The sequence below is a fragment of the Acomys russatus genome, chromosome X (assembly GCF_903995435.1).
Source record: "Acomys russatus chromosome X, mAcoRus1.1, whole genome shotgun sequence".
Classification (NCBI taxonomy): Eukaryota; Metazoa; Chordata; class Mammalia; order Rodentia; family Muridae; genus Acomys; species Acomys russatus.
In genome coordinates, this window is record NC_067169.1 from 39,505,138 (window position 1) to 39,516,478 (window position 11,341).

Sequence of the window (11,341 nt, forward strand, 5' to 3'; positions counted from 1 at the left end):
TATATGCAATAAACTACTTATGGGAAGAAGGACCACAGAACAATCAGGAAATATAAATGTTACATTCATAGTGTTTTGGCTATTTGTATTTGGCAGCCTTGAAGAAAACATCTTTCCTATCTTGGTACATCTAAAATTCTGAATGTAAATTAATATCTATCATCTATCATCTCTATCAACCTAAAAACATCTATCTAGACCTAAAAACATCTTAACCCCTAAACAACTAAGCAAACATTATAAAACTAAGCTACCTGCTTTTAAACTCCATCAGAGACTTGAGAAGGAATAAACTTGATTACCTGAGTATACAGGGAGTGCAGGTTAGTAGCTTTCCAAATGAGACGATGACAGAGACAGCTTGTTACCTGAATAGTCACTCAAAACTCTCTATAATGTTGGAGCATCTTCTTCAGCCTCTGGTCCAACATATCTGAAAGACATATTTGTGGGGCAGGAAACATTGAGGGCTTGCTTATCCTGTCTTGATAGAGTTTGGCCTGCATTCAAGCATGCCCATTTTTAGGCATAATTATGTCTGTGGTAGAAACAAGGACCTTCCCCCAGTGGCTTGTTTGCCACATTTGAAGCCATCTCCATGAGGAAGTTCTTTGATGCTAATCATCTTCTCTGAAGTAGGCTGGGTGTTGCCAGGAATTAAACTGTCTTATTGTCAAGGGATCCTTAAGATGATAAAAAAAAAAAAATCTTTAAATACCATATATTATAGAAAAACCTTGTCTGACAACTTTTTAAAATTACTAGGTAGGGTGGGAAGAACCAAGACAATGGAGACCCAGGACAATGAGTGCTACCACCTATACAAAGTTGTGTTTATTATGGACTCAGGTGTGGACACAAGCAATCTGCTATTACAATTCAAGAGCAAAAGCTGTGAGTGGAGTTCACCACTCACAGCTTTGAAGTGGATGACAACACCATAAAGGCTCAGGTCTGGGATACTGCCAGCCAGGAATGATACTGTCCCATCACCTTCAGGTACTACTGTGGTGAGGAGGGTGCACTGCTTGTATATGACATGACCAATCACTTGACATATGAGAATATGGAGTGCTTGCTGAAAGAACTGTAGGATCATGCAGACAGCAACATCGTCATCATGTTGGTGGACAACAAGAAGGACTTGTGCCACCTTCTGTCTATGCCAACTGAAGAGGCCCGTGCCTTTGCAGAAAAGAACAACCTGCCCTTCATTGAGAACTCAGCCTTGTATTCCACCAATGTCGAGGAAACATTCAAGAACACCCTCACAGAAATCTACCGCATTGTGTCACAGAAGCAAATCACTGACTGTGTGGCCCATGATGAGTCCCCTGGTAACAAGATGGTGGACATCAGTGTGCCACCCACCACCAATAAGAAACCCAATAAGCTGCAGTGCTGCCAGAACATGTGACTGCCTTGTGCCTCCACCCAGTATAGGTACTTGTCCTCAGTCCACGACCAGCCCCTCACCAGTGTCCTCCTGGCCCTCCCTGATCCCTCTAGGACAGGCTGCTTGCACCGTCCAAATGAGCTCCTCCCGCTAGCCTGATGACCAAGGACAACCAAGAGACAAGTGGCCTCTCCTGAACTGTCTGCTCTAGATAAGCCCCTTGTTTATCTACATGCTCTTATGTATTGTGGCCATCTTGACAAGGTAGGAAGGTTGGTAGGACTGATAGGGCCAGCCAAAGATGAGGGCCAGCCAAAAGTGATGAAGATGAGCACAGAAGCAGCTGGCTTATCTGGTTTTCCATGGCAGACACAGGGGCTAGATCACCTCCTTCCCTCTCTGGCTAGTTGACCCAGCTGTCTCTGCGTCCCCACCCCAAACCTTCTCTGAGCCCATACTGGAAGAGCCAGGCATTAAGGGCTGGGCAGGTGGACACTCTGGGCTTTGCCGCCTGCCTACACCACTATAGCCAGCACCAGCATGGCCTCCAGCGTTCCCAAGCCTATGCACTCGTGCTCCTGCCTGTAGATTTGTGCTAGAAAAAGATACCCTTACCCATCTCCGCCCTCCTCTGGAAGCAATGCTCTCCACTACACATCCCTACTTCTCTGTCTCATCTCCCTGTCTGGTCAGAAACCTGTCTGCAAATGACACAGTAGCTATTTCTGTTTTTATATATATACAAGTGTCCTTGTAGCCTTTAGTATTTATTATTGTAGAGATACAAAGGCTCTTTATACACTTTGTAAAATTTACGCCAAACCCCAGATCTCAAACTCTTATTCTCCTTGTAGCACTTGCACTGTTACTAAAATGTATAAGCCAACTTCTGTACAGAAAAAAATTGCCAAGCAGATACAGCAACAATCTTTTGTCAGAAAACTTTTGGGAAATTAAAGTCTTGGCATAGTCCAGATATAGGTTTCAAGAATAATGGTATCACAGATGAAAACAACAGTAGTACATTGTGGTGCTTGGATAGTGATGAAATACTAAAGAAACTTTGGACATGGTTGCATAAGCCTAGCACTTGGACTTGGGGACAGGAGGATCAGTAGTTCAAGACTAGTCTTGGTTACATACTAAGTCTATGGCTGCCAGACTAGGTTACTTCAGTAAAAGATCATTTGAAATTAAAATCCCTGTTGCTGAAGATGCATGTACATCAGACAAACGTCCTAGAAGCTCCCAAGTGGGACCTGCCATGAATGCTTCCTCCCTGAGGAATAGTACCTTCTGTTGTCATGAATGTTTGCAAAGGAAGGAAGCAGCCAACAATCCTTCTTAGTTATGATCAAAATGAATCACAATGACCAACATGGCACCAAACCCTCCAAGGGTGCAATAGTAACACTCATACCACAGCTCTCTAACTTACTACTTGATCAACAAGAGGGAAACCATGCCTGTTGCTGGAAACCTAGGCAAGTACACAGGGCTAGTGAATTTGCTGCTCTTGGAGGAGAACCTACCATTGCCATTTTGCTAAACCAACATAATCTCTAACTACATTACAGAAGAGGGAGCAGAAAGCTTATAAGAACCAGAAGATCAGGGAGTTTTCTATGAAAGTGTGTTTCCCAGGAATGTCAGAGGATACATGCATAAAGTCTCACCAACTTGACTGCCTAAACACGAATTGGACAAGGACAACAACAATAGATATATCAAAGTGGACAGGGGAAAGACTATGAGGCATCAACTCTATGAAAAGAATTATGGGCAACCCAGCACTTGGGAGGCAGAGGCAGGTGGATCCCTGTGAGTTCAAGGCCAGCCTGGTTTACAAAAACGAGTCCAGGACAGCCAGGGATACACACAGAGAAACCCTGTCTCGAAAAAACAAAACAAAACAAAACAAAAGACTATGGGCAATTGGGGAATTCTAACAACAGGAGAAATAGCATTCCCCAGGGAAGAGCAAGCCTATTGGCTTTGCAATGCCTGCAAGCATACATACAAGTAACCTATAAACTGACCAGGTTAGGCTGAGGTACACACACACACACACACACACACACACACATGTGTACATGAAACAACAATTAATAAAAAAATAGACATGAATTTGAAAGAAATGAAGCATATATAGGAGAGTTTTGTGGTAGAAAAGGGAAGGGGAAGTGATATGTCCATAACCTTAAAAGTAAGAGGAATTATATGCAATATATATCTCAAATATATAACTAGATTTATATCAATATGTTTCTTCATAGCAATCTATTGTCATTTCCCTGTAAATTGTGATTCAGTTCATCTGCTTTGGGACAACAAAAAAGCATGATCTAAAGCCTGAAACAGAATTCATATAAATTTTGATGTATCAGTTAATTGTTCAGAGTAAAATAATTTTACTCATGATCTCGGAAATAAAGGGTTATGTAGATCCCAGCAAATGAAAGTGTTGTGAAGGGTTAGCACGAGGGAAAAGTCTAAGATTACTGTGGTGGGGTTGAAGGGGTCTCACCAAAGCTTGGCAAATCATTTGCAAAATGCTCATTGTGTTATGTGCCCAATTCCTTTATGCTCAAGTATCAGAGACATAACATGACAGTGAATTAAAGTGGTCTTGTAAATTTCTTTGAACAATAGAAGTGAAAACGTAGGAGTTTGAAGCCTATGCCTCTAAACACTTCATGCTGCTCGCTGAGGCTGCTTCCACTTCCTCTTCATCTCTCCCCCCCCCCCCACCTCTTCTTTTCCTTCTTCTCATACCTGCCTAAAGTTGGTTTTTAAAAGCATCAAAAATTGAGTGATGGTTTCAGCTTTTGAGTTACGTTGGGGTGGAATTCCAAGCCCTAGACTTGAAACTATTCTCAATGAGCGGTGAATGAAAGCAACGTTGAAATGCATTCAGATGGATATATCTAAGCAAGAGTACCTTAAATCCAAGCAAAGATATGATAAAGAACATTTATAAGACATTTACAGGAACATGACGTTATATTCAATAAAACATGCACATGTATTTTTATGATAAATATCTATAATGAAGCCTTTCTTTTGCATGTTTCCATCATTCATTTTTCCTTCCCATTTATTTAATTTTAACTGATATTTAAAACAACAACATTTTGATATTTTTGATAGGTGTCCATTGTGTAATGGACATTGTGTAAGTACACCTATGTTTTTAAATGTTCCACTATGGTGAAAAATTCAAAATCTTGCCTTTTCTACATAAATATTATCACTATGCTATGGAGCAAAACATTCAGCTGTTTTCTTTCTATCTAAAAAATGTAATTCTGGGTTTGTCCTTCCCTCCTCTTCTTCTTCCTCCTCCTCTTCCTCTTCTTCAAATAAGCTTTGTTTAAGTATAATGATGCACACTTATGAAAATACTCCAGTAGCACTCTTTTCCTACTAACCACAAAGTGGTTTGTTTATATGTCTTTTGAGGCTCGGGTAAGTACTATGTGACAAAGCCCTGCAAAGAACATTTTGCATCCTTCATCTTCTATGACAAGTATCAGACTGAAATTGGAAAGTTTCCTAAAATATTCACCTCTTTAATTCTACTCTTCATTCCTTGATCTACGGGGGCATGAAGCACAAAATTGGTTCAGAAAGATACAACATTTCCAGCGTTCAAGATCTCTTGTCCACAAGACACAGCATCTGTCTAAATAATGGATTTCAGTACAATCTCCAGGGCAAATGTGCACATTATAGTCAGCTCCACTTCATTAGCCGGTTATTTTGTATCTTCCCAGACAGGTAGTGAAATTGCTCTGCTGTTAGCATGGCTCTGATTAATCTAGATTTCACTAATTACCCTGCACTCACATGGATTAGATGAAATTGCTTTTTGTATTCTTCTGCAATAGGCTTCAAATTGGTTTCTAAAGACTCTTTTGTTAAGACACTGCCAATGTTTCCAAGATCATAAGTCTATCCAGCACAAAGAAAATAAGGAACTATACTTTAATTCCTGCTTACATGGCCTTTCTTTGGGGTACTTCTTTTCCTACCAGGGCATCAGAGTGTGCTTTTAAAAGAAATATAAAACATAACTTTAAAAACAAAGGATTGGTTTTGTTGTTTTACTTTTTGTTGTTGTTGTTGTTGTTCCAGGGACATTATTGGAGAAAGCTACATGCAGATAGACTGACTTTAAAAGAATAAAATAACAATGAAAGGTCAAGCCCTAATCCTAACTGTAAACCTACAAACCGCAGATTACTATTTTTCAAGAAGCAATACTGCCACCTGGCTGTGTAAACCAGAGAAAAAGACCAGTGCCTTCCTTCTCCAACCAAATCCTTGTGATGGTCAATCTACCCCATTTTCCACCTATCTGTACAGAAGCCTGGTGAATACTAGGAATACAAAATCCTAGAGGCACAAAACCGGAACAAGATCATTAGAAAAAACCTCAAAGGCTGTGCAGAACACTGTTTGGAGCCATGAAGATGAAATCCAAGATGGAATTGCAATGGCAACGCTGTAATACAAGGCAATCTGATATCTCAATCCATTTCACTTGCAGTGCCCTGGGAATTGCTATAAGAATCCAAGTCTGCATTAGAGACTATGAGTCAAATGGTATATAAGCTTTGAGGAAAAGACAAATGGGGGAATATGAATTCATTAATAAATATTTCAACTATCAGAATTTGTCATATTCAAAATACCTGTTAGTTTCTACTGCCTGGACATGTTTAAACCTCCAAAATGCCATTTCCCATAAAACATGCCTGATATTTCCCCACTTGTAATTTTCCTAAGCATCTCCTCATAGTCTAAATTTTTATGCTAGATTTCTGCAAGTCTTTTCTATGAAAGTTTTATGATTCCCAACAGAAAATGATATAGTGTGTGTGTGTGTATATATATATATATATATATATATATATATATATATATATATATATATATATATATATATATATCCCAAACCCTTTATGGTATTTTGCCAAAGCACAGCCTATTTGGCAAAGCAGAATTATGTTATGCAGAACTTCCTTCCATGAATCTTTCAGTAAACGTTGACTATAAAGTCACTTGATAAATAATTTGTATAATATGAACTTAAACTGCATGAGTTTTGTTCAACCCATTATCTGGCAGTATTCTGAATAGTATGTAGAAAAGATCTCCACACTATTAAATAAATAAATGTGGTAAAGTCAGCATACATATCCCAGACTATTAAAACCCATGTTCTTCTACTTTAACACATTATATCACATGAATACACTGTACTTGCTTGGTTCCATTCCTAAAACGTGTTGTAATTTATACTTGACTTACAGTAAAGGCTATTGGGGAGAAGCAAACATTTTCTTCCAAAAGGCAGCTATGTTCAATAGTATGCAACAAAAAAGCCATTTATTTCCCTTTTCTCTGTTACAATTTAAGAGGCCATCTTAGAAGAAAGTTTCAAGATAACATCTTAAATCTAAGTTATGCAAGATTTTTAATGATATAAAAATACATAAAGTAGCTACACTGTACAAAAATGGCTACATATGTAAAATAATATTTTGGCAGAGTTTCAGAGTGCAGAAGCTATGTTCTCCAAATAGTTTTTGTTTTAATTATTTAGACTGATGAAGTACAATAAACTAATAACTAATACTGCCAATTTAATTCATTTTGCTGTTATTATTTTACCAAATATAAAATTGTAAAAATTAAAAGACATTTTCTTGTGCTAATGACATTTTTATTATTATCAGATGACATGCAAGTTAAGAACTGTGGCAAAAACAAGTGAGAAATCTGTTGTTTTCTTTTTTTTCCTGAATGATCATGTCATATTGCCTTCTACATGGTTAGCATTTATATTCATAGATCAGTCCTGTTCTAAAACTCAGTTAGAGAACCTTATTACTGTAGCACATGCTAATTAATACAGAGCTTCATCACTTTTCGAAGTGACTAGAATAAGTGGCTGAGCACATGTGTCCACCCCCACCTGAAGGCTTATGGAACAGAACCAAAGGACAGGCAGTAATACTGTGAAATGCTGCATACCTGTTACACATAGTACAGTATTTGTTACCTTCGGTAGACCTATACAAGATGAAGCCAGTTAAAACTTCCAGCATAGGTGTGAGAAAGGCTACTGATGCCCCTCCCATAGCTAAACAGCTATTGGCAATTGACTGCTTGTTAGTGGAAGTGGAGGGAGAGTCACTTTTCTTTGGGACAGGTGGCCAATACCAGGTTGTTCATGCCCCATTACATGACCCCACAAACATGTGCATATGTGTAGTACCAATTGGATTTGTTGGACTAAAAAAGTAAATAAGTAAATTATTTAAAAAGAGGACATGAAATTGAAGGAAAGATGTGTTGGGGTTCCTCATCATCTTCTAAGAGATAATTAAGCAAAGTATTTAAGTTTCCAAGTCCTCAATGTAAAAAGATTTTAATTTATAGACCAGCTTCTTAAACTATGGATCATAGCTCCAAATGGCATAATTGAATCTGGCTGTCATGAGGTTCCTCAACATGCAACAAGCAAAATTAACTTTAAAATGAAGCTATTAAATAGTCAAAATCCTAAGTGTTTCTGACAATACTGCTTTATGTTGCATTATGTGACTCTGCTATAGCCTTGGTCCTGACCACACAAAATGTGTACTTTGCACTGTGTATGACATCGTTGTTGGGGTTCATGTAAAAGGAATGGCGAAGGGCTCTAGAACTCATGGAATTCAGCCCACTGGTTAACAAACCCACGATGGGTGTGTCTTGATGAGGCATAACCCTGAGAACTATGTGTTCATGGTGTTATGGAGCATAGCTCTGCTTTTTACACTTGAGGTCCTCATAATCCTCCTAACATATAAATTGTGTGAGAGCTATAAGAGAGCTTCCAGGCCCTCACTGGGCAACATCACTGGCACTCACAATAATAATGCTTGATGTCTTCCAGGCATTGCTGATGGAACAGATTAATGATTCAACCACCACCCTTGAAAAAAAATCTGCAGATGTAGATTGCTAACAATGACCACTACCCCAAGAAAGAATTTGGGAAAACAGATTGTTTAGCAAGGTTAAGTAAAGAAGTTTTTGTGGTGACTCTAATGCAGAAAAGCTTAGGAAAGAATTTGAAGTTAAGAAAAACATACACTCTAAATAGTAAAGCTAGGGACCTTTTGAAGTTGGTAAGCAAAGACAATAGCCCAATTAGCCCTAGCTGATGTGACTCTCTCACTCAAGCTGGACTTCAAGGTGACTACTTTCTTATACTATTTTTTGCCCTCAGCTTCCTGCTATGATTTAATAAAAATATTAATGTAGATAAGCATCTGTAGGAATTAAAGTAGAAATGGCTGGTTGTTTTTAATATAGAAGTGTAGATTTGTGATACTTTTATGATTTTTATAAGATTACTTTTTAAGTAATTCTTTCCTTGTAACCACAAATTGGAGCTTGCTTGTAAAGAAACACTGGCTGAGAAATTTCCTTGCATGCTTATACTCTTTTAATATATAACAAGTTGCTTAGTTATATATGTATATGGGTTCTTGGAAATAACTTGTTTTTCATGCTTGTTTCTCACCCATAATGTATAAAACATTTGATCATGTGAAGAAACTGGGGAACATGTTTTCTTTATGTTTGTAATTGTTCATTTAAAGAAAAATAGAATGTAAACACATTGTGATTTTTGTACTGCTTTAAATATCTTGCTGGGATATGTAAACTGTAGGAGGAAGAATAAAGTTGTTGGAATCTTCTTCCATCCACAAAAATGTGTATATGTGATATGTATGTGTGTAAGGTTATTGGAATCTGTTTCCATCCACCCAATATGTGAATGTATGTATGTATATATGTATGTATGTATGTATGTATGTATGTATGTATGTAAATGTGCAAAGTAAGAGAAGCTTCAAAGAAGAAGCTTATTGAAACATGCTGGAGTCTGTCTTAATTCGTCATCAAGTGTGTGGATGTGTGTGATCTTTTTCTTTCCTTTCCTTTTTTTTTTTAGATGCTTGTCACAATCAGTGGAAGCCCCTGCTAGGAGCCAACAGCCCTATCCCCACTTACATGGTAGCTGTAAGCCCCCACCAGAAAGCTTATCAGCACTGGCTTACTACCAGCAATTTAATTCTGGCCCCTCAGTTCACCACTGTCAGTGGAGCCATTGCTGTTAACAATCAGTTATGGCCTGGAAATTTGCCCTTAGAGAAAGTCTGCAGGGTAACCAGCTACCTGCCAGATCTGCACCTTGACTGAGTTTACCCTGTCAGTGTTGAAGCTGGCCTTCAACATGTCATGCTATCCAATGCCAACTAACACTACTAGAAACAACTTCAGTACAGATTTGAATTGTACACTCTGAATTGCAATGATTTTACTGGCCGTACAAAACAGTCTGCTCATATAGAAACACAATTGTTTAATTATGGAAAATGAAAGCATGTAATATATTTGTACTATAATTATTTAGCATGTAAATATCAAATTATTTTATCCAGTGCTGGAGACATGGTTCAGGGAATAAAGTTCCAGCCACACATGTGTGAGGACATGAGTTCAGGTCCTTGGAATTGGTGTGAAGAGCAGCACTATAATCCCAGTGCTCCTATGGCATGGTAGAATACAGGGACAGAAGAATCCCTAAGACACTTCAGGGACACCAAGACTGGCCTATGCAGCATAAAACACACAACCCTGCCTGAAACAAGGAGAAAAGTGAGGAATGATACCCAAGGTTGTTGTGTTACCACTACACAGATGCTATAATTTGCCCATGTCTATATTCACATTTGCAAACACTCCCCTCAATGTAACACACATGAACTACTCACACACTCACAAACGACACACACACACACACACACACACACACAAGATTTTTTAAATTTTTATAATATCTTTAGATTGTCATGTGCTACAGTGTTTGATATTAAACATTTCTGAGTTTTTTACTTTAAATTTGTACAAGATCATTAAATAGCCAGGCATGGTGGTATAGAACTGAAATCTTAGCACTCAGGAAGCAGAGAATGTGTAACTGTTGCAGGTTCAAGTCCATATCGCTCTACATAAGGAGTTTCAGGACAGCCAGGGCTATTCAGTGAGATCATGTCTCAAAAAAGTCATTGAATGAATTTTGGCTTTCAATTAGGGCAGCAGTTCTAATAATTTCTGAAAGGGACCTGAACATATTTCTGACATTTTATACTTTGTACTTATGAAAATAAATGTTGGTAACTAAAAATGAAAATATTGCTCAACTTTGAAAAACATTTAAGATCCTCTATGTACTGTAGTATTACTCAGATGGGGGTTAAGAAATACATATGTATTACATATAATTATATATATATGTAATGTATAATTATTAAAATTTTATTTTTGCTTGAAAAAGAAATAGTTTAACTTTAGTATAATAAGAATATAGAGTTTGACAGAATTTTAATGATTATGAAATGAATTTCTGTATTTTGAAAATAACAATAAGGCTATGACAGTGCATAGCCATACATATACATATATGTATAATACATATACATATATATTGCAAGTTCACACCAAGGCACACCAAGGTTCTCTCCTTTTACCATGTAGTTCCTGGGGATCAAAGTCAGTTCAAGAGGTTTGATGCCGGATGCATTTATCCACTGAGCCATCTTGTAGGCCCCATGATTTAGGTTTGTATGTAAAAATAAACAAATATAAGTACCTCATCACTCTGAAAATTTTCTTTAATTTTTAATAAATGTTAACATAACTTTTATAACAAATAATTATCTTAAAATAAATTTTCTTTTGTTTCATTCTCAGTAAATGTTTTATTTGTATACCTATATTATATACTTATATTCGTGGGGTCATGTAAAAATTTCACATGTAAAAGAGTCACATGTGGAAAATAATTAAAAATCTCAGATTTATATGATGGTTCTTATA

The 11,341-nt window shown here is 37.5% G+C and overlaps 1 pseudogene; it reads left to right on the forward strand.

Annotated features, from left to right (window-relative positions):
• Positions 1 to 788: 788 nt before the first annotated feature.
• On the forward strand, positions 789 to 1,417 carry LOC127185711 (ras-related protein Rab-11B-like; annotated as a pseudogene).
• The last annotated feature ends 9,924 nt before the right edge of the window (positions 1,418 to 11,341 follow it).